At 37.0% G+C, this 24,140-nt stretch overlaps 1 long non-coding RNA gene across 1 annotated transcript; it reads right to left on the reverse strand.

Moving 5' to 3' along the window:
* Nucleotides 1-659: 659 nt before the first annotated feature.
* On the reverse strand, nt 660-20,273 carry LOC121819677 (uncharacterized). The gene is made up of 2 exons (XR_006060031.2): nt 20,031-20,273; nt 660-2,621 (listed from the first exon to the last, which is right to left on the reverse strand). It is a non-coding gene; the product is annotated as an uncharacterized LOC121819677 (long non-coding RNA).
* Between the last annotated feature and the right edge of the window lie 3,867 nt (nt 20,274-24,140).

The following is a 24,140-nucleotide window of genomic DNA, read 5'->3' on the forward strand; positions in this document are numbered from 1 at the left end:
AAAACACAAGACATTAAGATTTTATTTAAATAATTTAGTTTTCACTAAGAGTGTCTAACTTTTTTCTTTAGCCCATTATTTGTTTGTGTTATGTGTATCTCTGTTCTATAATTTGGATGCTGTGAATGATGTGATTACACAGGGTGTTTAGTAACGTTATTCCAATAGAGAAGATGAAAAAAGCTCTCAGTTTAATTGAGATATATTATCCTTGTTTAATACGTCCAGTGCTGCCTGAAGTAGTTAATATTCTAAAATTTACATTTCTAATATAAAAAAGAGAAAACCTAGAGAAGTTAAATTCTTCACCCATGGCCACAATAATAGTAAGTGGCAGAGGAAAATTTGAAACTAGTTGAGCTTAAATACAGAGACCCTTAACACTAAATACAGAGGGTTTTAACCTCTACACTTTCTGCTTCAACACACCTGGCTTTCCTATTACACTGTGGCCTTCCTCTTTCCTATTCTGCCTTTCAGTTTGGCCTTTTCCATCTCAATTCTGGTCTGTCTTCGTATCTTTCTTTGGTTCCTACCAAAATGGACTATGCCACTCAGAATTAGCATGCAAATGTCAACATAAACCGTAGATGTGAGAAGAAATCCATGCAAATAGCCATAGTACCCATATCAATGTGTCTTTGCCATAAGCAAACCAATTTTTGACAGTCCACTTATTTGAAAGTTTTTATTGGTGGTAAGAAAAGAGGAACAGTTGGGACCATCAAGAATTACCAGTCACACACCCGTTATTAAGGATTTAGTTGATGCTTGGCACTGAAATTAGCCATTTATATACAGTATGTAATGCAATCCCTACCACAACCTTACAACATAAACATTATTACTAGTAATTTACTGTGGAGAAATTTGAGGCCTGGAGACATTATGCAATTTACCCAAGGACATACAGTTTAGCAGGTTAAGCAGAAATTTGGACCTACATTTGACTAATTGCAAAGATTGTGATATATTAGCCATTAGTTAAACTGCACTTTAGACCACTTGGTTGTGCTTCTTCTAGAAAGAATACTTTGAGTAAAGAGAGAGATCAACACTTAGGTGACCCAAGGTCACATTCTCAGCACAGGTATAGCAAATTTTCACTACTCACTTCTTTAAAAAAGTCAAAGAACCATTATTTTGAAAGATAAGAGGAGAGAGAAGGGGGAAGGAAAGAAGGGAGGATAAAAGGAAGGAAGGAGGGAAGAAAGAAAATTCCTCCTCACTTCCTGGGTTGATGATCAGACTCAAAGTCCTGAGCCAAATGAGCAGATAAATTATGAAATCAAAGCAGAATTTTCCTTTTTACTACAGTGGGAGGATTTGTCTTATCAAGCTATTTACACTTTTGTTTGCCATTATTTCTATCATTTTAGTCACTGTATCACTGCTTAAAGCAAAAGCTGAAGTCAGGGGAGATGCCAAAGGCATGGACAAAGAGATGACTTCTTCTCTTACAGTTTCTCATGGGGCCCCAACCAGAGCCTGGTGGGCTGTTGCAGAATGCCAGTTGAGCCTAATGGGATTTTGAAAGCTTTCTCTTATCCCATGATTCTAGGTTGCATGTTCCTACTCTAAGTACGGACAAGAAGGAATGAATAATAAGTGCAGCCAATTGCCAGAAACTTTTTATTGCCTCGGTGCAGATCTATTTTTTAGCTGGATGACTTTTATTTTTCCATTTTTTAATTGCTTTGTTTGTATTATCCTTTTTCTCAGGGAAGTTTCTAAATACCACTTCAGAGAGTCTTTTATGTTCACAACAGTGACAGAACTGCAGAGATTTCAAGCTAAGCATGAAAGCCTGGATCTAATATCTTCTCCCTGATTTCCTCCCATCTAATAGATCTGATTGCTTATCTTGCTGCTATGATACCAGGAACAATACAGATGCTTATTGAGGAAAAAAACTAGGACTGGCAGAAAAGCAGACAAAAACAATTCCTTATCAGAACTCTGGTTTGATATCTCATCAAATTTCACACACATTATGCGACCAGACAACCTACGATGGTGAAGAGTGCAGTTGAGAAAGTGAGAGATTGAGAAAGCTTCCTCCTGAACTTGCTTGGCCAGCTATGTGATGTGCCCCAGCAGGAAAAAATATCAATTGGTAATCACAAACACTTACTCTTGACTCACAGAGACGCAGGAAAGGATTTGATCATATTGTGGAGTGCTTTGAGGTCTTTGGAAAAAAGGCATTCTACAAATATATATTTCTATATATGGGGTGTGTGTGTGTGTGTGTGTGTGTGTGTGTGTGTTTACACATTCTTTCTCTTGAGTAATAGGGCAGGAAGGGAGAATTTTGTACAATATCTGCAAGTACGTTTCATAGTCTCTGTATGTTGTGTGCTCATATATCTAAACATTTTTAAAGGTAAGCTGCTTTCTGTCTTATGAAAAATGTCTCTTGGCTGCATTGAGGTCTTCTATATCCATGGTACAAACTGGCAGCTTAGTGCTTTTCATTCAGTATCCAGCCGACGAGCAAATCCCAGGGCTGAGCTATTGATCCAGCTGAACTCACAAGCAGTATGTCCTTATTCTTCTGGTTCAGTAGCCTTGGATGTAGTATACAAAATAATTTGCTGCATTCTTCAAAGCAGTTTCCCCTTGGGGTAGAAAAAACACAGTTGGAAAAATGCAAAGATATCTTACTGCATTCAACAATAAAGGCAACATTTTAAATAAGTTTACTGATATAAAGAAGCCCACTTGTTTTGTTTATATTTGTTTTTGTTCTATCTCATTTTGTGGGTATTTCATGAAAAAGCCCAACAGGGTAAAAGTTTAAACAAAATCCTTTTTAAAAGAATTTTACCCAGTCCACTGTAAGGGTTTAGGAAAAAGACTTAACTTTCAAATTAACTTTTATTAAGGTTCATGATCACACTATGATTCGTATCTTTGCCTTTTATTCATGTTTCTAATTTATGTATCAAGATTAGTCTCAAGATATGAAATAATATTTTTGTTTCACAAGAAAGACAAAAAGAGAAGATAAAGGAACAGTTGGTGGCTGTCATGAAAAGAAGGAACATGTCAAGGTCCTTATTCATTGGTCTAGTCTCTTGTTAGAGGTACAGGGTTCACTGCTCAGATAGATGACCCAGATGTTCAGTCCGGGGAAGCCAGTAAGACTTTGAATTCAAATCAGAGCTGGACCAAGACTTGCAGGTTATCAGGCCTGTCTCCCCACCTATAAAATGACCCTTCATCATAAAGTCAGTGTGACATTCAGATTTAAAAAAAAAAAAAAGTATTGAAAACATTTGGTACAACCTTGGAAGAGAGTAAGCAGTCAAAAGTAAGTCCTTAATATGACGAACAGTAACTAATCAGTAGCAGTAAGGATAGAGTCACGGCGACACAAAAGTATAGATCAAACTCAAAGAAGTCAAACTCCTAAGAAAATTGTTTACTGCGTAGCACATGTTCAGCACTGTCTTAGATGCTGTACTAGGCACTGGGGGATACCAATTAAGAAGAATAAGGTACGGTGTCTGCCCCCAAAGAACTAACTATCTAGTTAAAATGATAGATGGGGAATATATTTAACATAAGACAATTAAGTATCAAATGAATAATAAAGGCAGTCAAATAGGGGGTTTAAAGGAGAGTTCATAGAATAGAATAGTTACAGCATTCATTATCTGATAAAAAGACAGAACTAGGAGATATACATGCATATATATACACACACACACACACATATATTGAGAGAGAGAGAAGACTTCTTTAATATTTTTATCTACAACTTCACAACCATACAACAAAGATAAACAATAAGCTGTCAGAAAACACAGCCATTTCACCATTATCTAAATACTAAGCAGATATAAAGAAAAGACTTTTGGACTCTGTGGGAAAAGCTGAGGGTGGGAAGATTTGATAGAACACCATTGAAACATGTATATTGTCATATGTGAAATAGATGACCAGTCCAAGTTCAATGCATGAAACTGGGCACTCGAAGCCAGTGCGCTGGGATGACCCTGAGGGATGGGCTGGGCGGGGAGGTGGAAGCGGGGTTTGGGACTAGGGGACGCATGTACATCTGTGGCTGGTTCATGTCAATGTATAGCAAAAAACCACCACAATATTGTAAAGTAATTAGCCTCCAATTAAAATTTAAAAAATAAATGCTAAGGAATTCTAGGAAATAAACTTCTATTTGATGAGCTTAAAAAGTCAATCATAAAAAAACATAAAGCAAGACTTTGAGTAGCCTCAGAAGTCCAGTGTCGAGTATTACATTTCCGTTTGCTTCTGGGAAATTAATCAAGCCAATGAAGCTGATACCAATAATAAATAGGGGAAGTGGAGTTCTTTTTAAACAGAAGCAACAGTTGGGCTATAATTATATAATCAATAGCCTCTTTTAGTGCCCAGAGCATCAAACTGAGGAAGAGTTTATGTATATGAAGAGTAAAAAAAAATCATTTGCCAGTCAATCACATTAAGTAGATTTAACAAATTATTGAGAAAATATTAACTTTTTTTACTATGCAAAATTTGGTTGAGTTTTAGGGCACAAAGATAAATTTATATTCAAAATGTCCATTCCTATTGCCCAGTTCCCTATTTTGTTGGTGTTATCTCGCACTGGTGAGATTTGAAAATAAAAGCTATTTGAAAAGAAATCTATATAGAATTTAATTTTATTACTTTAGATTTACTTGTATATTAGTTTAACAAGTATTTTAGGAGCTGTAATATGCATAAAACACATATATAGAGATAAATCTACACATATAATGTTATAAATTGCATATTATATAAGAATTTCTAGGTAATGAAAAATAACGTTAAGAAAAATGAAGCAGAATACTACAGGGATAGAGATTCTTTTTTAAACTCTCTAAGGAGGTCAACTTTGAGCAGAAGCTTCAGTGAAATGATATGGTGAACAATGCATGCAAAGTTGAGGGTCAGGTCATTCTGAGAGCGGGGAATAGGAACCGCAAGGCCTTGATGCTGAAGTGGATTCAGGTTATTTTAAGAACAGCAAAGAGGCCAGTATGTCTAGATGGACAGAGATGTCTAATACAATTCTACTCTAAGTTTTGAAGCTGAGTTTTAATTTTTATGTCTATATACGATTAACTTTGTTTTATGTCTCCAGAAACTACCACTAACTGTGTCCCATCTGAACACCGAAGACAATCAAATTAATTTAAAGTAGGCCCAGGGATGTAACACCAGGAACCTGGTACTGTTAAAAGCAGAAGCAAACAATTGTGAACAGACACAGCAAACTACAGAAGTAAACCTGCAATGTCTAAGCTATTTGCAATTACTGGATACAGAATGTTTATATCCCAGAAGACTACAGGGTCAGAGTGATTTTTCAGAGAATTCTTTAAAGAAATGATTTCAAAACTGCAACACTGTTTTAAAGCACATTAAAAAAAATGCTACTTAATTACAAATCCAATTTTTTTTTTAAATTTTAAAATCTTTAATTCTTACATGCATTCCCATTTTTAAAAAAATACACAAAAATTAAAACTATACCCAGGAATTATAAATAGTTGGTTTCCGTTTGTATAAAAAGTCTGTCTATTGAAGTTGCAGCCTGACTGATGTGATAAAAATGATTCCAAAACTTTATTTTGGTTTATTTAGCAACATCTGCTATGCCATTTTAAAATTTTTAAATGTAAAAATATTTTCAATATAAGAGGGTTAATATAATTTATATATGCAGACCGCTTTCAAAGTAAGAGTCAAAACTCTAACACCTCCATGGGAAAGAAAAAAAAATGGGAAAATTCTGTACAATGAAAATCTAAAGAAGCAAAAATATGTGACCAATTGACATAAGAAATATTTACTTTCTCTAGTAGTAAAAGGAAAAAATAATAATAAATCAACCATGAAGCTCTGTATTAGCTTAGCAACTGAACAAAAATTAAGGAAAAAACCACTCATCATCAGTGCTAATGAGTGATTAGAGAAACAGCCATGACCTGGTGACATACAAAGTATTTTCTTAGAGAGTTTCAGATCTCTCAAAAATGTATTGCTTCAGTTCAGTTCAGTTCAATCGCTCAGTCGTGTCTGACTCTTTGCGACCCCATGAATCACAGCACACCAGGCCTCCCTGTCTATCACCATCTATTATCTTGCATGCTTTGTCTTGAATGGTTCAAAAATATTTCCTAAGTGCATGAATAAAGAATCTCAATTGTTTTAGACAAAAAATAAATAGTAAAGCAAAACATGGCTGTTCAGTTCAGTCTCTCAGTCATGTCCAACTCTTTGCGACCCCATGAACCACAGCATGCCAGGCCTCCCTGTCCATCACCAACTCCCAAAGTCCACCCAAACCCATGTCCGTCAAGTCAATGATGCCATCCAGCCATTTCATCCTCTGTCGTCCCCTTCTCCTCCTGCCCCCAATCCCTCCCAGCATCAGCTTCTTTTCCAATGAGTCAACTCTTCACGTGAGGTGGCCAAAGTACTGAAGTTTCAGCTTCAGCATCATTCCTTCCAAAGAACACCCAGGACTGATCTCCTTTAGGATGGACTGGTTGGATCTCCTTGCAGTCCAAGGGACTCTCAAGAGTCTTCTCCAATACCACAGTTCAAAAGCATCAATTCTTCAGCGCTCAGCTTTCTTCACAGTCCAGCTCTCACATCCATGTATATCTTACCAAATCAGGGTTCTCTGAATAAAAAAGTGAGTTGCTCCACAACTTTACCATCATGTAGAACAAAATTAATTTAATGTGATTTCTATCAATGTTTTAATCTGTATTGGATAAAGCTTTAATTATTATTTGGGTCATTTTCTAATATTTTAGATAAGTGAAACTACTTTTTACTGATTAATTCAAAAAGAAAAATCTAAAAGAAATCTCTATTTCTTTATTTCAATTGCTAGAGTGGTAATTTCTAAATATAGGGCCCAGAGACAATCTGGATTCCCATCCAGACATCTTTGGGCCTAAAAATCTGAATCTGTAACAAGCTCCAAAGATTTGCTGATGCACATAAATTAGAGACTCATTGACCCAGTGGAAGCAAAAAGAAAAATTAATCCAGGCCAGCACACATCAGGAGTCATAGATGTACTGCAGAAATACACATCTGCAAAGAAGCAAGCATGTGAAGTAAGACATTGCCACTTATCAAGGCCCTTGGAAAATCAGCCCTAGAATGGTCTCCAAGAATGGACTATATATTCAGCCTTGACAGCTAACTGCCCAGGCAGGTCTATGCACTCAGGCTGAAGTGGATACAATAGGACAATTCCAGGGGGAGAATAGTCACCAGCCAAACTGAATCAGGGCAGCAGAAGACCAGCTATGCCATTCTCCTGCGGGCATTTCCATCATGGCTACCCTTCAGGTCAGCATAGACATGCTTTGGCCTCAAAAATATGCCTTTTGCCTTATTCTATTGAAAGTTACAATGGATCCAATTTTCTGAACCTCTGCTTACTGCTACATCTTTCTGTCACCCTCATTGATCACGAAATGCATTGTCAATATTCAAACAGTATGTATCCAAACTCTACAGAATAAAGAACAAATTCAGACTTTAAAACAGCTATGCATGAGAATTCTTTTTCTTGCTGTCATAGGTGATTGTGACACAATAGGGGACTCTGACAGCAATAAAGTGTAACTGGTTGTCTATCAGCCTGACCATGACCTGTTTGTTCACACTCTGGACCAGTTTAACGAAAGGGAGAAAGTCAGTATTTTTCCATTTGAAGAGCTGTTTTAAAAAGGAAATAATATTTTTATTTGTTATATGAATAGTTTTCAATTATTTCTTAGTGTGTTTTCAAAAAAAATATTTCCAAAAATGCTCATAAATTTTCTTAAGTAACAAATTGTGCTTTTATCTATATTTCCAGCCTTTCAATTTATAAACAGGACTTGCAAAATCACTTCAGCATTTCTGTAAAAGCCCAAATGTAAACAAAAAGTAAATACAAATGCCAGGAGTCTCTTAAAATTCAACACATGTGTCCTCTACCCACTCTTCTTTGCTTGAATTGGGTTCTTTGTGTCCTCATTTCCCCCAGCGTTGGCCAAGTGCATTCTCCTGCTCACCAGGACCCTGAAGATGATGATACAATGGTGTGCATTCACTGAGGTGGCATGTGCAGAACTGTGGCTCAAGGTCCACTCATTATGTCCTCAGGGCAACCATTCAAGGGAGTGAGTTCCACTTGTCCTTAAGAATGGACACTACAGACTTTTGACCCTCTCAATACCTAATATAGCCATTTTTCTTGTTTCTAATATAGACATGGTCCATGTCATACCACACACGTTAAACAGTACATTAGGAAAAAAAGATAATATTATCTTTGTCTCTTCCCAACCTCTACTCCTGTATGTTCATAGCTTTGCAGAGTTTGGCTGGTATTTACTTTTATCATAATTTTGTGAAGGGGAGATTGAATTTAGAATGTATATAAGTGATAAAGTAATTCCAAATAGTCGCTGTATTCATATTCATCACTTATTACTAAATGGAACTGATTATAAATGTACTGGGAGACTATCAGAAAGGCACTGTTGATTTACTTTACATAGATAAACAAGCCACATAAAAAATGAAAGCACAATGCTTACTGAATTGTAAGTGATTAAACATTAATGACTGTAAAGCTTAGTCAAACACTGCAAGTCTTAAAGTCTTCCACAGTACATCATGTTGAGTGTCAACGGATAAAACAGAATGCCAATAATAGTTGGAATGTTCTTGAAAAGAGTTAAGCTTTGTCAATAGCTATAAACGTACACGTGCCAATATCTAAAAATCTATCAATCTCTACACACTGCTTGTGTGAGGCTCTATTAGTCTGACCAAATAATTCCAGTACTCATTGGCACTGAAAGGAAAGTCTGAAAGTAATTTTATATTCACTTATGTGTTTCTTTCATGCTATGTGCATGGATTTTGGTATTGATGTAGTCAAATATTTATTATCTACACTAAAAGAAGTTTGAGATAAAATGAATAACTCAAATCTTTGTTTCATTTTTTCCCTTCATAGCCTCTCTGCCAAGTAGAATGCTGTAGGGAAAGCAAGTTTAAATCAGTATCTATCATATATCAAATAATTATTTAAAAGGAGGCACAAAAACAGTCATATGTCCTGTCTTTGGTAATCTCAGAGAAGTCCCCAGACTCTACCCTCAGTCACTTTGGACAAGTATCTTGCAAGCAAAAAATGTAAGAATTCAGGATAGGTGGCTTTGTAGTCTCAAAGATCTGTTTGGTTCAGTGACCCACTCCTAGCACAGATGAATTTGATGCTTTATCTGACAAAAAAAGGTTGGCTGATCCTGTTATTGAAAGATCATTTCATTAATTCAAAATAGTCCTGTCACACAAGGACTCAGGGGAGAGCAGAATTTTCCCCACCAACGTGGGAAATCTGTACTATTGAAGGTCATTCAGCAAGTCAATATCACCAAAAAGCTACTGAGCAACAGCTTAGATTTGCAAAACATAGTTTGTGTACATTTGGGAATTGAAAATGGATCAGACATGAGATAATATTCAGGAATAATTTTCAGTTTTATTAGATATGATAATGTTATTTTGATAATGTAAGAAGACCGTTTTGTCTTTTAGAGTGGGATGTTATGTTGTCTGTATAATATTTGGTCTTGTCTCTCCTCCACTACCATTCCACCCTACTCTATAGAAGACTTATCGAATGTTTGGTTTCAGTACATCCATTTAATTATAGATGTATTGTGGTGACTGTATTTAAATATTCATTTATCTAGCTAAATTTAATTTTGACTTCATATAAGAAAAAGTACTGCACTTGACATTCAAAGATTTGGGTTCAAATCTTCACTCTTGTTTATTAAGTCATGACTGTGTTAAAAAAAATTCACTTAACCAGTTGGATTAGTTATTTCTGCTTTGAAGTAGGATCTCTCTCATCAATTATTTATTTTGAGGAGTCAAACTAGGGGTAAATTTAAAAATACTTGAAGAACTCAGAGTGTTATATCCATGTGAGATATTATTGAGAAAGCTGCTACAACCCTAAGAAGATTGTAGATAGAAATGTCAATAAAAGGTAAATTTTACATTTGGAGGTCATGGAGTATAATAACATCCTAGAGAATTTATTCTCCTTCAAATGAAGACTCAAATTTCACTGTAGGAACTTAAAATTCACCCAAACTCTCCATTCCTTCCTTTATTTTTTGTTCAAAAGTTCTTCATTTATTATTTCATTCTGTAAGTCAAAAAAAAGTTTTGTTTCTACTGTGTGTCAAATACAGTGCTAGATATTGAGCTTACAAAAATGAGTAGAATACTGTCCCCCACCCCACAACAGAGCTTACCCTTCAGTGAAAGAGCTTGCTCTCTTGCTTTCCAATGCATGTTGGGCTCATAAGCATCACTTCCTAAAAAGCATTAATGTCTAAAACTATGCTCTCTAATGCTGCTAAGTTGCTTCAGTCGTGTCCGACTCTGTACGACCCCATAGATGGCTGCCCACCAGGCTCCCCCGTCCCCAGGATTCTCCAGACAAGAACACTGCAGTGGGTTGCCATTGCCTTCTCCAATGCATGAAAGTGAAAGGGAAATAGCTCAGTCGTGTCCGACTCTTAGCGACCCCATGGACTGCAGCCCACCAGGCTCCTCCATCCATGGGATTTTCCAGGCAAGAATACTGGAGTGGGGTGCCATTGCCTTCTCCAGTTTCAGGTAGGATCCTGTCCAAATTCTGTTTCATTACAGAGATGTATGTAGTGTTGATCCTTAGAAAGTGAAAGTTAAGTTGCTCAGTTGTGTCTGACTCTTTGTGACCCTATGGATTGTAACCACGGAATTTTCCAGGCAAAAGTACTGAAGTGGGTTGCCATTTCCTTCTCCAGGGAAACTATGCTATGACTAATGTTAAAAGTTGATGATGTGCCATGGTTCTTTTTTTTTAATTCCATTCTCATCATACTGACAAATATTTCTTGGGCCTTAAAAAATGATCACCTTTGGCAGTTCCCTGGTTGTCTAGTGGTTAGGACTCTGTACTCTACACTCTCACCAGGGAGGGCCCAGTTCCCTAGTAGGGAACTAAGATCCCACAAGTTGTGTGGCCAAATAAATAAATAAAAATTTTTTTTAAAAAAAGGATCACCTTTCAAAGACAATTTGAATTTTATACTATTTTTTCACTTCTGTAGTAAAATACAATTTGAGATGAGCCTACAAAACATCAGAAATCTCACTAAGTCACTAAGAAAAGACTTTGAAATGAGACTGCGAGGACACAAAAGTTTATAGAGAGAATGATTATAATTAGACTTTCTTAGTTGATATGCATACAGTGTAAGAATGCAGGAAACTAGGAACTCAAGAATCTGGTATTCTCTATAAGTATACCTCTCATGATGAATAAGTAAACTGGCATTCCAGTTTTTGTGGAAAAGCCCCTGCTTTGAGAAATGCAGAGTCTAATTCAGTCTTTCTTAATCTCTTTTGGATTATGGAATTCTTAGACACGGAAAGAAGCTATAGGTCTTTCTACAGAATGGTGCACGTGTAGACCTACACACATTTTTAAATATAGATGAGGGATTTTTCAATCCTGTTCTAGTTCAGTGGACAATCAAGTTCACATATGATATTACCTCAAGTGCCGTTACTGGCAAGTCCAGGATATTTACAGGACTTGAAGCAAATTACGCATATTTTAAAGTTTTTGACTACTTTGTGATGACTTTAGAAAAATGATGTGAAAATTTAAAAAAAAAAAAGCCAATCAAAGAAGGAAAAGATGATTCTGTGATACTCAAGAGTCAGATCTTCCCCACCCAGGGATCAAACCCAGGTCTCCAGCATTGCAGGCAGATTCTTTACCACCTAAGCCACTAGGGAAGCCCACTTAAGAATCAAGCCAGTCTTCATGTTATATCCTTAGAGCCAAAAGCAATCCCTGGCATGCACATGTCAGATGCAATATAGCCTTTGTTGTAAAAAGCAAAGATCGTGAATAAGTCACCAAATATTCATCCTTCCAGTTCTTTGCCTGATGCTAAATGGTTCTTACAACACTTCTAAAGTAAAGGCACCCCTGCATTACCAACCGCCTTTGGCAGAGTCTGAGTAGCCTTTGCGTTTCTGCTGTTGGTAGGGATCAATCCTGGGGCCATTAGATTATGATCTCTTTTGTTTTAAGACAAAATGTTAGACCTTAAGTATTGCTGTAAAATGAAATCATATCTTTGGCACCGCTTTAAAATAACAACCTGCCTAAAGGCAAAATTCGCTTCCCCTCATCACCCAGTGATAAATCTCTATTTCACATTCTGCACTTGTTGGGTGAGTAGCCCCATCCCCAGGCGCTGTGAACAAAAACACAGAGAAGATAATGAGTGCAGAACCTAGGAAAGATGGACAGTGCAGGAACAATCTGTGGCTGTGGGTGCAAAGAAAATTTGGCCCAAAGCACTGTCATTAAATATATACTGCATTGATGATGAAGGTGGGGAAAGGGGATTGAATAATACATTTTGATATTTTAAACATAATCCTCTCTTCATCCAAATATTTTGATTTAAAGAATGCCATTCTCACAAAGATGAGAGTTTTGCCTTTTCAGACATCCTATTTGGGGGTATGTCAGAGAAAATCTAAGTCATTTTAGTCTAAAGATTAGACTCACTGTATTCTACGGATATATTTGAAGTAATTACTGAAATAATACCCTGAATTCTTTCAAGTCTTGTGTTGTTTAGAATTAAGAGACTTTGGCTTTAAATGTGTGTTAAACAAAAATTCCAAGAGTATAATATATTTTGTAGTATTTTACCTAAAAGAAGAAATGTGTACATAGGATCATTCACTTTGCAGCACTGTGGAAAAGCTAATACTTTGTGGAAAGTTGTCTAAACCCCCACCACGATCACTATCACAGATTCCATTTCTAATAAAAGAGTATCATGTAGAGTAGGATAAAGATAGCAGTTCTTAGGATATTGTGAATAAGTATTGAAAATTAACATTTTTAACACCAGTTAGAACACATTTATTTGTATATATATACCCACACATAGACAGAATGTGGTCCACTGGAGAAGGGCATGGCAAACCACTTCAGTATTCTTGCCTTGAGAACCCCATGAACAGTATGAAAAGGCAAAATGATAGGACACTGAAAGAGGAACTCCCCAGGTCAGTAGGTGCCCAATATGCTACTGGAGATCAGTGGAGAAATAACTCCAGAAAGAATGAAGGGATGGAGCCAAAGCAAAAACAATATCCAGTTGTGGATGTGACTGGTGATAGAAGCAATGTTCGATGCTGTAAAGAGCAATATTACATAGGAACCTGGAATGTCAGGTCCATGAATCAAGGCAAATTGGAAGTGGTCAAGAGTGAACATCGACATTAATCAGCAAACTAAAATGTACTGGAATGGGTGAATTTAACTCAGATGACCATTATATCTACTACTGCAGACAGGAATCCCTTAGAAGAAATGGAGTAGCCATTATGGTCAACAAAAGAGCCTGAAATGCAGTACTTGGATGTAATCTCAAAAACAACAGAATGATCTCTGTTCGTTTCCAAGGCAAACCATTCAATATCACAGTAATCCAAGTCTATGCCCCAACCAGTAACACTGAAGAAGCTGAAGTTGAACAGATCTATGAAGACCTACAAGACCTTTTAGAACTAACACCCCAAAAAGTTGTCCTTTTCATTATAGGGGACTGGAATGCAAAAGTAGGAAGTCAAGAAATAGGCAAATTTGGCCATGGAATACAGAATGAAGCACAGCAAAGTCTAATAGAGTTTTGCCAAGAAAATGCAATGGTCATAGCAAACACCCTCTTCCAACAACACAAGAGAAGACTCTACACATGGACATCACCAGATGGTCAACACCGAAATCAGATTAATTATATTCTTTGCAGCCAAAGATGGAGAAGCTCTATACAGTCAACAAAAACAAGACCGGGAGCTGACTGTGGCTCAGATCATGAACTCCTTATTGCCAAATTCAGACTTACATTGAAGAAAGTAGGGAAAACCACTAGACCATTCAGGTATGACCTCAATCAAATCCCTTATGATTATCCAGTGGAAGTGAGAAATAGATTTAAGGGACTAGATCTGATAGATAGAGTGCCTATGAACTATGGACGGAGGTTCACAACATTGTACAGGAGACAGGGATCAAGACCATCCCCATGGAAAAGAAATGCAAAAAAGCAAAATGGCTGTCTGGGGAGGCCTTACAAATTGCTGTGAAAAGAAGAGAGGCAAAAAGTAAAGGAGAAAAGGAAAGATATAAGCATCTGAATGCAGAGTTCCAAAGAATAACAAGAAGAGATAAGAAAGCCTCCCTCAGCGATCAATGCAAAGAAATAGAGGAAAACAACAGATGAGAAAGACTAAAGATCTCTTCAAGAAAATTAGAGATACCAAGGGAACATTTCACACAAAGATGGGCTCGATAAAGGACAGAAATGGTCTGGACCTAACAGAAGCAGAAGATATTAAGAAGAGGTGGCAAGAATACACAGAAGAACTGCACAAAAAAGATCTTCAAGACCAAAATAATCACAATGGTGTGATCACTCACCTAGAGCCAGACATCCTGGAATGTGAAGTCAAGTGGGCCTTAGAAAGCATCACTATGAACAAAGCTAGTGGAGGTGATGGCATTCCAGTTGAGCTGTTTCAAATCCTAAAAGATGATGCTGTGAAAGTGCTGCACTCAGTATGCCAGCAAATTTGGAAAACTCAGCAGTGGCCACAGGACTGGAAAAGGTCAGTTTTCATTCCAATCCCAAAGAAAGGCAATGCCAAAGAATGCTCAAACTACCACACAATTGCACTCATCTCACATGCTAGTAAAGTAATGCTCAAAATTCTCCAAGCCAGGCTTCAGCAATACGGGAATTATGAACTTCCTGATGTTCAAGCTGATTTTAGAAAAGGCAGAGGAACCAGAGATCAAATTGCCAACATCCGCTGGATCATGGAAAAGCAAGAGAGTTCCAGAAAAACATCTATTTCTGCTTTATTGACTATGCCAAAGCCTTGGACTGTGTGGATCACAACATACTATGGAAAATTCTGAAAGAGATGGGAATACAGACCACCTGACCTGCCTCTTGAGAAACCTATATGCAGGTCAGGAAGCAACAGTGAGAACTGGACATGGAACAACAGACTGGTTCCAAATAGGAAAAGGAGTACGTCAAGGCTGTAAACTGTCACCCTGCTTATTTAACTTATATGCAGAATACATCATGCAATATGCTGGCTGGATGAAGCTCAAGCTGGAATCAAGATTGCCGGGAGAAATATCAATAACCTCAGATATGCAGATGACACCACCCTTATGGCAGAAAGTGAAGAGAAACTAAGAAGCCTCTTGATGAAAGTGAAAGAGGAAGAGTGGAGAAAGTTGGCTTAAAGCTCAACATTTAGAAAACGAAGATCATGGCATCTGGTCCCATCATTTCATGCGAAATAGATGGGGAAACAGTGGAAACAGTGTCAGACTTTATTTTGGGGAGCTCCAAAATCACTGCAGATGGTGACTGCAGCCATGAAATTAAAAGACACTTACTCCTTGGAAGGCAAGTTATGACCAACCTAGATATCATATTGAAAAGCAGAGACATTACTTTGCCGACTAAGGTCCGTCTAGTCAAGGCTATGGTTTTTCCTGTGGTCATGTATGGATGTGAGAGTAGGACTGTGAAGAAACCTGAGTGCCAAAGAATTGATACTTTTGAACTGTGGTGTTGGAGAAGACTCTTGAGAGTCCCTTGGACTGCAAGGAGATCCAACCAATCTATTCTGAAGGAGATCAGCCTTGGGATTTCTTTGGAAGGAATGATGCTAAAGCTGAAACTCCAGTACTTTGGCCGCCTCATGAGAAGAGTTGACTCATTGGAAAAGAAGCTGATGCTGGGAGGGATTGGGGGCAGGAGGAGAAGGGGACGACAGAGGATGAGATGGCTGGATGGCATTACTGACTCTATGGACGTGAGTCTGAGTGAACTCCGGGAGTTGGTGATGGACAGGGAGGCCTGGCGTGCTGCGATTCATGGGGTCGCAAAGAGTCGGACACGACTGAGTGACTGAAGTGAACTGAACTGAACTGAGCACACACACAAATATCTCTAAGGCCAGATATTCTTTCATGAGTCATAGCACAATACAAAATAAAGAAAGACATTCTGAATTTAAAATGATCATCTGTATAACAATGTGACTGAGGATAAGCAGATGTTTTGCTACAGTAACAAGGTCTTAAAAGCTTACATCAGGGCTTAATAAACTCGGGTCAGTGATCCAAATCCGGCCCATGACTTGTTTCTATATGGCCCTCAAGCTAAGGATGGTTTTTAAAATTTTAAAGGGTTGTAAAACAAAACAAAGAGCAATATATGAGAGAGACTATATGTAGCTCCCAAAGCCTAAAATATTTATTACCTGGCCATTTGCAGAAATACTTTGCCAATCCCAGGTTTAGATTCTAGCATACTAATGGCAAGGTTTAATGTGCAATTTTGGATTCAGTTGGAAATGCCACGTGATTACGCTAAAGATAGGTCTCATCTTCTGCAGCAGTCAATTTGTGTCAATTTAGAGACTGAAAAGATGAAAATTTCCCTAGCAACAATCAAATGCTCAAATTTCTAGTTAATTTAAATCACGCTAACTAGATTCGGCTTCCTTATCAACAGAAATGCTTTAGGAGTGAAGTCGTCTGACGATACTTTTAGTATTGAGCAATCTTTCGGCATATTTTGGAGGAACATCGATATGAAGTGGAAGTACTGAAAATTCTTATACCCAACTGTAATATTCTTTCCCATTATTCTTCTTCAGAAAACAACTCTCTCTCTCCATAGGTTTTTGAATATGTGGCTTCACATGAGAATATGTGGGTATTTTAAGCTAAGAAATTTGTAAATGTATTTACCCAGTAACATAAGATTCTTTTAATAAGCTTACTTGTGAACTAACTACATTGTTCAGAACTCAGGTTCAGTTAATAAACTTCATCATTAACACTATTACTATGATTGATTCTCTTCAAATTGTATGCATGGAAATCTATGACGGCACTGTACTATAAAAAAGAATCAATCTGGCCGGAAGCAGTTAAAGATTTCCATATTATACGCCAATAATATATTCTAGAATAGTCTTTTACATTAAATAGGAATTAATAAAATTATTTTGATAAAATTGTTTTTCTCTTTTAAACAAGTCGTGTATTTTTTGTAATGTGCAATTATCAACAAAGCTCTCTATCTCTGAATAATAAAAGTGATGTAGGGAAATGTAAGTACCACAAAAGAGAATTAATTTCAATGTTTTCACAAACCTGAGAAAAAAGAAGTAATTTCTTTTCTTAAAGTTCATTTGAAAATTATTAAAACAATTTGGAAAAACAAAATTACATTTTGATAAGTGCATTTCAGGTGAAAGAGAAGTTCCCCTCTATATATATAGGCCTATATTAATAAGTAGACTACTACTCATTGAAATTTTAATTTACGACATCCACTCTGAAATGGACTGAGATATCTGCAATGCCCTGAGAAATGGTAACAATAGATCACATGCCTAGATACTTCTAAGCTTTTGTGTAATGAATTACTGCTATTTTACTTAGGAGAAAATATGTTTGTTGTTATTTTTGAATCTTTGATGAACTCTCTATATCAAACAAGGTCAAGCCACAAATAATGCCCCAAATCAAGTTAAGATGAAATGAAAATCAATGATTTATAATACGGATTTGAAAGGATGTGGGTCAATGTAAAAGCTGCAAGATTTTGTTCTTCATGATTTTAAAATGAATGCACATCTTCTGTGGGTAAAACAGCCCAAAGCAGTCTCTTTTAAATCATCTATTCCGAAAGATACAATACCTCCAAACAAGAAGCCTTGACATCTGTGACACAGGAGACATGCAGAAGTCATTAAGGGTATCCCGAGGGGCTTCCAACAGTTGCTTCACTTTAGGGTGGGTGTGAGAAGGTTTAAAATTAAATTACTTTAAAATAAAGTTAGAGCACTAAGCAATTTCCTGCTTTCGACTCAGTAGGGTTTCCCGTGAGAAAAGAAAGTAGGCAAAAAGCTCAGACAGACAGACAAACATATTTACCCCTAGGTGGAAGGTACAAATTAAATTAGCCTGCTACAAAGGGGAGATGTTTTCTCCTTCTGTTCAGATGTCATGGTAGTGAGGAAACATAGTCTGGGGCCAAGAAAAATGGCACAAATGCATTCATCTGAGCTACCATTCATCCTGATCCAAGGTCTAAACAGAACGCATAAAAGAACAGCACTGTTGAAGGACTTCCTCTCCCTAGTTACCAAGTTGAGGCTTGCACGGGAATATGGGAGCGAGGGGGGGTTCTTTCCAGAATGTTTCAATGTTGTTGGAAGTGTCAGAGGATGTTATGGAGTTAATGACTGAATCTGAAATCACATCAGTATAATTTGATTCCATATTTCATAGAAAGAGCTGTATTTTATGGTACACAGTATGGTGTGTTTAAAGGTACATTGTGAACTTTCTTTCCCTCTGTAGCTGGAAACCAATATAGGCACTTCCAAAGAGTCAAGTATCTATTATAGTGCCTCATTAATATGCATGTTTTTGGCACTCAGTTTGGTTCAGCTGGTATGCTTTCCAGTATCTCATTCTTTATTTATATGAGACTAGGAGGTGTGACCTATGGAGCCAGTTGGCTGTCATGAATTGGAATATTCATTAAGCCTCATGAATTATGCATTAGACTGCTTATAATACTGAGATCCACATTTGATCTAGCCAGAACTCTCAACTGCTTCCCATTCGATGGAATGATCCACATTTTGTCGACCAAACTATATATGTGCTCCATCCACTGCAGAAGGAGTAACTGTGTACTTGCTACCCAAAAATGCTTGGGAGATTTTGCAACTTGTGTCTGACTAAGTCACTTTCATATTTTTTGTATGTTTGAAGGGCACAGCAGACATGGTTCTCTTCTGGCAAACTAGGTTTGAGTAGCATTCTTCTCTAGGCTGATTGCTGTTTCCATCCATTACTACCCTTGCCTGTAAAAGTCACCAATGACTATTGAGCAGCCTGGATTTGTAAAAGATATGTAGCTGTCTCCTGGTGATCCACACATACAAGTGAAACCAAATATAAAGGACATAGAGAGTGCTTTTAAGAATTTAGTTTCTCTTATCTAAAATAAGAAAATCTTTTTACTGATAATCTTATCATTTTTGTTGCTTTTTTAGGGACAGGTATATTCAAGCCATATAAAATCTAATCTGGAGATCTTGCTGATGCTATAAGATTTTATCAGAAATCAAAACAACATATAATTGTTAGGAATTAAATATTTTCATTTTTAAAATATATGCAACAATATTAAATGTATGCCTTGTTTAAATCCACATTCTGAAATATAAAGAGAAAAAAGAAAGCTAAAAAAATTAACCAGCAAATATTAATATGATCTCTTATACACATATTAGCAACCTCAAGAGCTAAAGGCATTTCACTTTTTAGGTTCTTAGTACAAGTTACTCAAGTTAAAATCTTCCCCCCAAAAATATACATTCTTAAGAAATAAGATTTTATCTAGCATTGATCTCAAACCTTTGATGATTAACCACTTAAAAAAATTCTCTACTCTTTATTTCTTAATATAGACCTTATTTCTTAATGTAGAGGCCTTGGAAAGAGCCTCTATCGAGGGAAGTAATTATTATTAGTTAAAATATAAAACATGATTTGAATTTAGTCCCTTCTGCTTTCTATATTCAGGAAAACTAGACTAAAGAATCTATAGCCAGCTCTACAAAAGGTCATGGGTGAGTCCTGGGTAAAAAAGCATTGTTTACAGATTTTTAGTGAAGAGATTAGCTGTCATTTATTTTCACATACCTAACTGAGGAGCCTTAGTGGTTCCCAGCAAGACTGTGTTCTCTTCTCTTTCTTAGCCTGTCACATCCTTGTCAGTTTCAATAAAATTACTTACCTGAATTATGCAAATGAGGTTTTGTGATGTCCAGCTCCCATCATTGTTCATCTCCACTACAGCTGAAAATTCTAGCAGACCCCTTGCTTACACTGTCTGATTCCAGGACTCCTTAGGTCAAGACCTTTCAACCTCAGAGTTTGACTTATGCCACAACCATTTGACAAATCGCCCAGACCCTCACAAAAGCCGGTTGAGCTCCAGAGTGGCTGCTCTCTCTATACACCACTGTTTCTCTGTTTTGACATTTCCTTCTCACTTTTCCTCTCAGTAATTAGACAAAGGGAGAAAAAGACATTTGTGTTTAAAGAATGCTTTCATTTAGGACTGTGATAAATGGCTCCCCTTTCCAAGAAGCTGCAGTCCCACTGCAGGACAGAAGGTTCCTTCACAAGGGGGACTCGACAGCAGAACCCGCCCACCAAAGCCTTCCCGGACGTCAGCTTTGCCTCTAAAAAGCCTGCAGAGAGTGTCCACTGATCTTATCTGTATTTTCAGTCAACTGGAAAAGGGAAAATGTAGCATGAACTACCCATATTAAAATTATCATGGTTGTAACTACAAGGACACCGAATTTATAATATAAGTGTTCCTGAGAAAGTTTGGTGTCGGAAAACAAATCTGGAACAAAACACACTGTGATTGTCTTAAGTCATCTTAGTACCATTAAAAAGTCTCCATTCAAGTAATAAATTCCAGATTATAATATATCCCACTCCCCAGTATGTCTCATCTATCATCCTGGAAAAAAAAAAAAATGAATTAACAGAACTATCCAAGATCTGGCATTTTAGTGGCCCATCACAAATTTGAAATATTTGTGGGGAAGTTTGAACATGCTCTTTTCAAAATAAAACACAACTCTTATCATGTTGCTAAAGGGGGAAAAGTCTTTGCAAAAGGAAAAAAAATTAATAGAGAGTAACTTTATGTCAACTATGTTTTTCTAAGCTTCTCTCAGAGTAACAAGTTGATGTTTATTGTTCCACTGGGGAGGAAAGATTGCCAAACATGCAAAATAAATGAAACTGCACGTGACTCAGCGTTTGAGAGTTTCAGTGAAAACTGAGCATGTTCTCGTTCTTGCTATCGTTAACCTGTCACCTTTGCTCACAGTAGTGCATTAATTAGAAAATCACCAAATGACATTCCCAAAGGGGGCAAACCACTTCTATGGTCTGATATCACACTTGGATTAATAGAGCAACAAGCCTACCTTTCTACTGATTAGAAGTTGGCATGTGATTTTTACCTGATTTATGGAGCACTACCTTTAGACTCACTGAAGTTAACCCTATGAAATTATGACACTTTAAATATTTGCAAGAAAGCATTACTGTTATTCTATATTAATTTTAGGAATCAATAGAGCTTACAAATAGCCCTTACTAATGGACTTGCAATAACATTTTTTTTTAATAAAATGAAATCTGGCACACGATTTTAAAAAGCCAGTGTCAGTTTGTGTAAGCAAACTATTTGTGGTTGCTTCCTCTTCCTTGTGTTTAGCTGTGGGAGCTAAAACAATGTAAGTGAATAAACATGCCAGAGTGTCTATCTCCAAAATCAAAACAAAGCCAAAGGAGGAATCAATTTCATTTGGATTTTTATTGAAATCTTTGTGAGGGAACAGAGTCTTTAGATGTTTCCCATGTAAAAGGCACTAGACCAGGCAGCCTGATATGCTTGAAATAATGTCCCCTCAGGCCTAAAGGCCAGGATGCATTCCGCTTCAGAGATCTTTTCCAGCATGCGGGAATGCATTTAGTGAGAAAAGGAAACCATGGGAACTCTTTTGGTAAACCTTTAACTAACACAGTATATGCTTGGCTCCTGGTTTCCATTTATTCTGTGAATAGAACAGAGCAGAGGTGAACTCGCCAATGCATAACTGAAAAGGAATATCAGTAAAACCTTACAGATCTAGGGTTTCGGGAGCATAGCTTAACGTGAAAGGGAGCTCATTATTGCTGACAAATATGAGGTAGTATTAGACATATAAGTTCTCATTATGGTAGCAAAATCTCTAGAACTTTAAGTGTAAGTATATCTCTAACTGAAACTGTATTGTGCCACTATGTGAAGACTTCTAAAGATTTCTGGGACTTCTTTGACTAAATGTTATGTGTTTCAGTATCAATACACTCAAGTTTGAAGTTTGGTCTACATATTTGTAGCGATGCATTATATGCTTCCATTTGACTTTTGTCACCAAAACGTATCTTTATTTTTAAACCAAAATTATCTGCTTTTTCTGATGAATCATACTCAACCAAGTGATGATTTTCTCTTTTAATTTCAAAGAACAAAAGTCTTGTTTAATTCTTTACTTAATGTAATTTCTTTCAGAAAGGATCTGAACTATTCAGAAAAGTTGCAGTCTGTATTTACTCACTAACACACCATTTCCTAAAGGCAGATACTATCCTATTTCTTAGGCATATCATAAACACTCAGTAAATGTTTGTTGAAAGATTAATTTTTATTGAGCAGCTACTCTGTTATTCACTTCAGCTCCTAAGGAGCTCACAATCTAAAAATAAAAATAATGTTGCAATAACCATAAAATAAAGAAGACGTTCAAGTGCTGTATGGGCAATGTCATAGACCTTCAAAGGAGCTGAAAGACTATTTACAATGTTGGTTATCAGAGTAATTAGTGAGTAGAAAATGTATCTGTCATTGACTATGAAGAAATGTGGGCTTCACTGGTGGCTCAGACATTAAAGAATCCGCCTGCAATGAGAGAGATCAGGGTTTGACATCGGGCTGGGAAGATCCCATGGAGGAGGGCATGGCAACCACTCTAGCATTCTTGCCTGGAGAATTCCCATGGACAGAAGAGCCTGGCGGGCTATAGCCCATGGGGTCACAAAGAGTCAGATGCAGCTGAGCAACTAAGCACACACACACGAAGAAATGTACTTATTTAATCTGATTCATTAATCAGAAGAGATAATTTTCCAGTCTTTATAGATTTGATTCTCTTCCAGAATCCTAGTTGAACTTTCCATGATTATGAACAACTACTTGGTTGTTGCACCTATAACAGAATTTTTATAGAAGTTGGAACTTTCCTTACCTAATTTCAAAAGGATAACTCTTCATTAATCACTCAGGAAGTGATTAAAGAAAATATTTAATCCGTAGCTATGTTTCTATCATATTTCTTCTTATCTTTTCAACTGGGTCTCTCTACCCAGTAATTAGTTGTTGGTAATTACTAATTACCCAGTAATTAGTTTCTTCTAATTCTTGCTGGAGTTATCATAGCTGATTATGTCATAACCTCTTTATGAAAGTGTATGACCCGAAAGAAGACTGCATTTGATTTTGAAATTTAGCTAGCATAGTTATTTCTAAGTTCTGCTCAGGAGTAAAAAATTACACAATCTGATTTACCAAAATAATGGCAGCAACTTCTTGTAATATCTATTCTTCTCCTTATAGTAGGTTTTCAATTCAGTTCAGTCAATCAGTTGTGTCCGACTCTTTGCAACCCCAGGGACTGCAGCACACCAGGCTTCCCTGTCCATCACCAACTCCCAGAGCTTACTCAAACTCATGTCCATTGAGTCGGTGATGCCATCCAACCATCTCATCCTCTGTTGTACCCCTCCTCCTCTTGCCTTCAATCTTTCCCAGTACTAGGGTCTTTTCCAATGAGTCAGCTGGTCAAAGGACTAGAGTTTCAGCTTCAGCATCAGTCCTTCCAATGAACAGTCAGAACTAATTTCCTTTAGGATGGACTGGTTAGATCTCCTTGCAGTCCAAGGGACTCTCAGGAGTCTTCTCCAGCACCACAGTTCAAAAGCATCAATTCTTCAGCTCTCAGCTTTCTTTATAGTCCAATTCTCACATCCATACATGACACTGGAAAAACCATAGCTTTGACTATATGGACCTTTGTTGGCAAAGTAATGTCTCTGCTTTTTAATATACTATCTAAGTTGGTCATAGCTTTTCTTCCAAGGAGGAACCATCTTTTAATTTCATGGCTGCAGTCACCATCTGCAGTGATTTGGGAGCCTCAAAAAATAAAGTCTGTCACTGTTTCCACTGTTCCCCATCTATTTCCCATGAAGTGATGGGACCAGATGCCATGATCAC

The sequence above is a fragment of the Ovis aries genome, chromosome 5, assembly GCF_016772045.2.
Source record: "Ovis aries strain OAR_USU_Benz2616 breed Rambouillet chromosome 5, ARS-UI_Ramb_v3.0, whole genome shotgun sequence".
In the NCBI taxonomy this organism is placed as follows: Eukaryota; Metazoa; Chordata; class Mammalia; order Artiodactyla; family Bovidae; genus Ovis; species Ovis aries.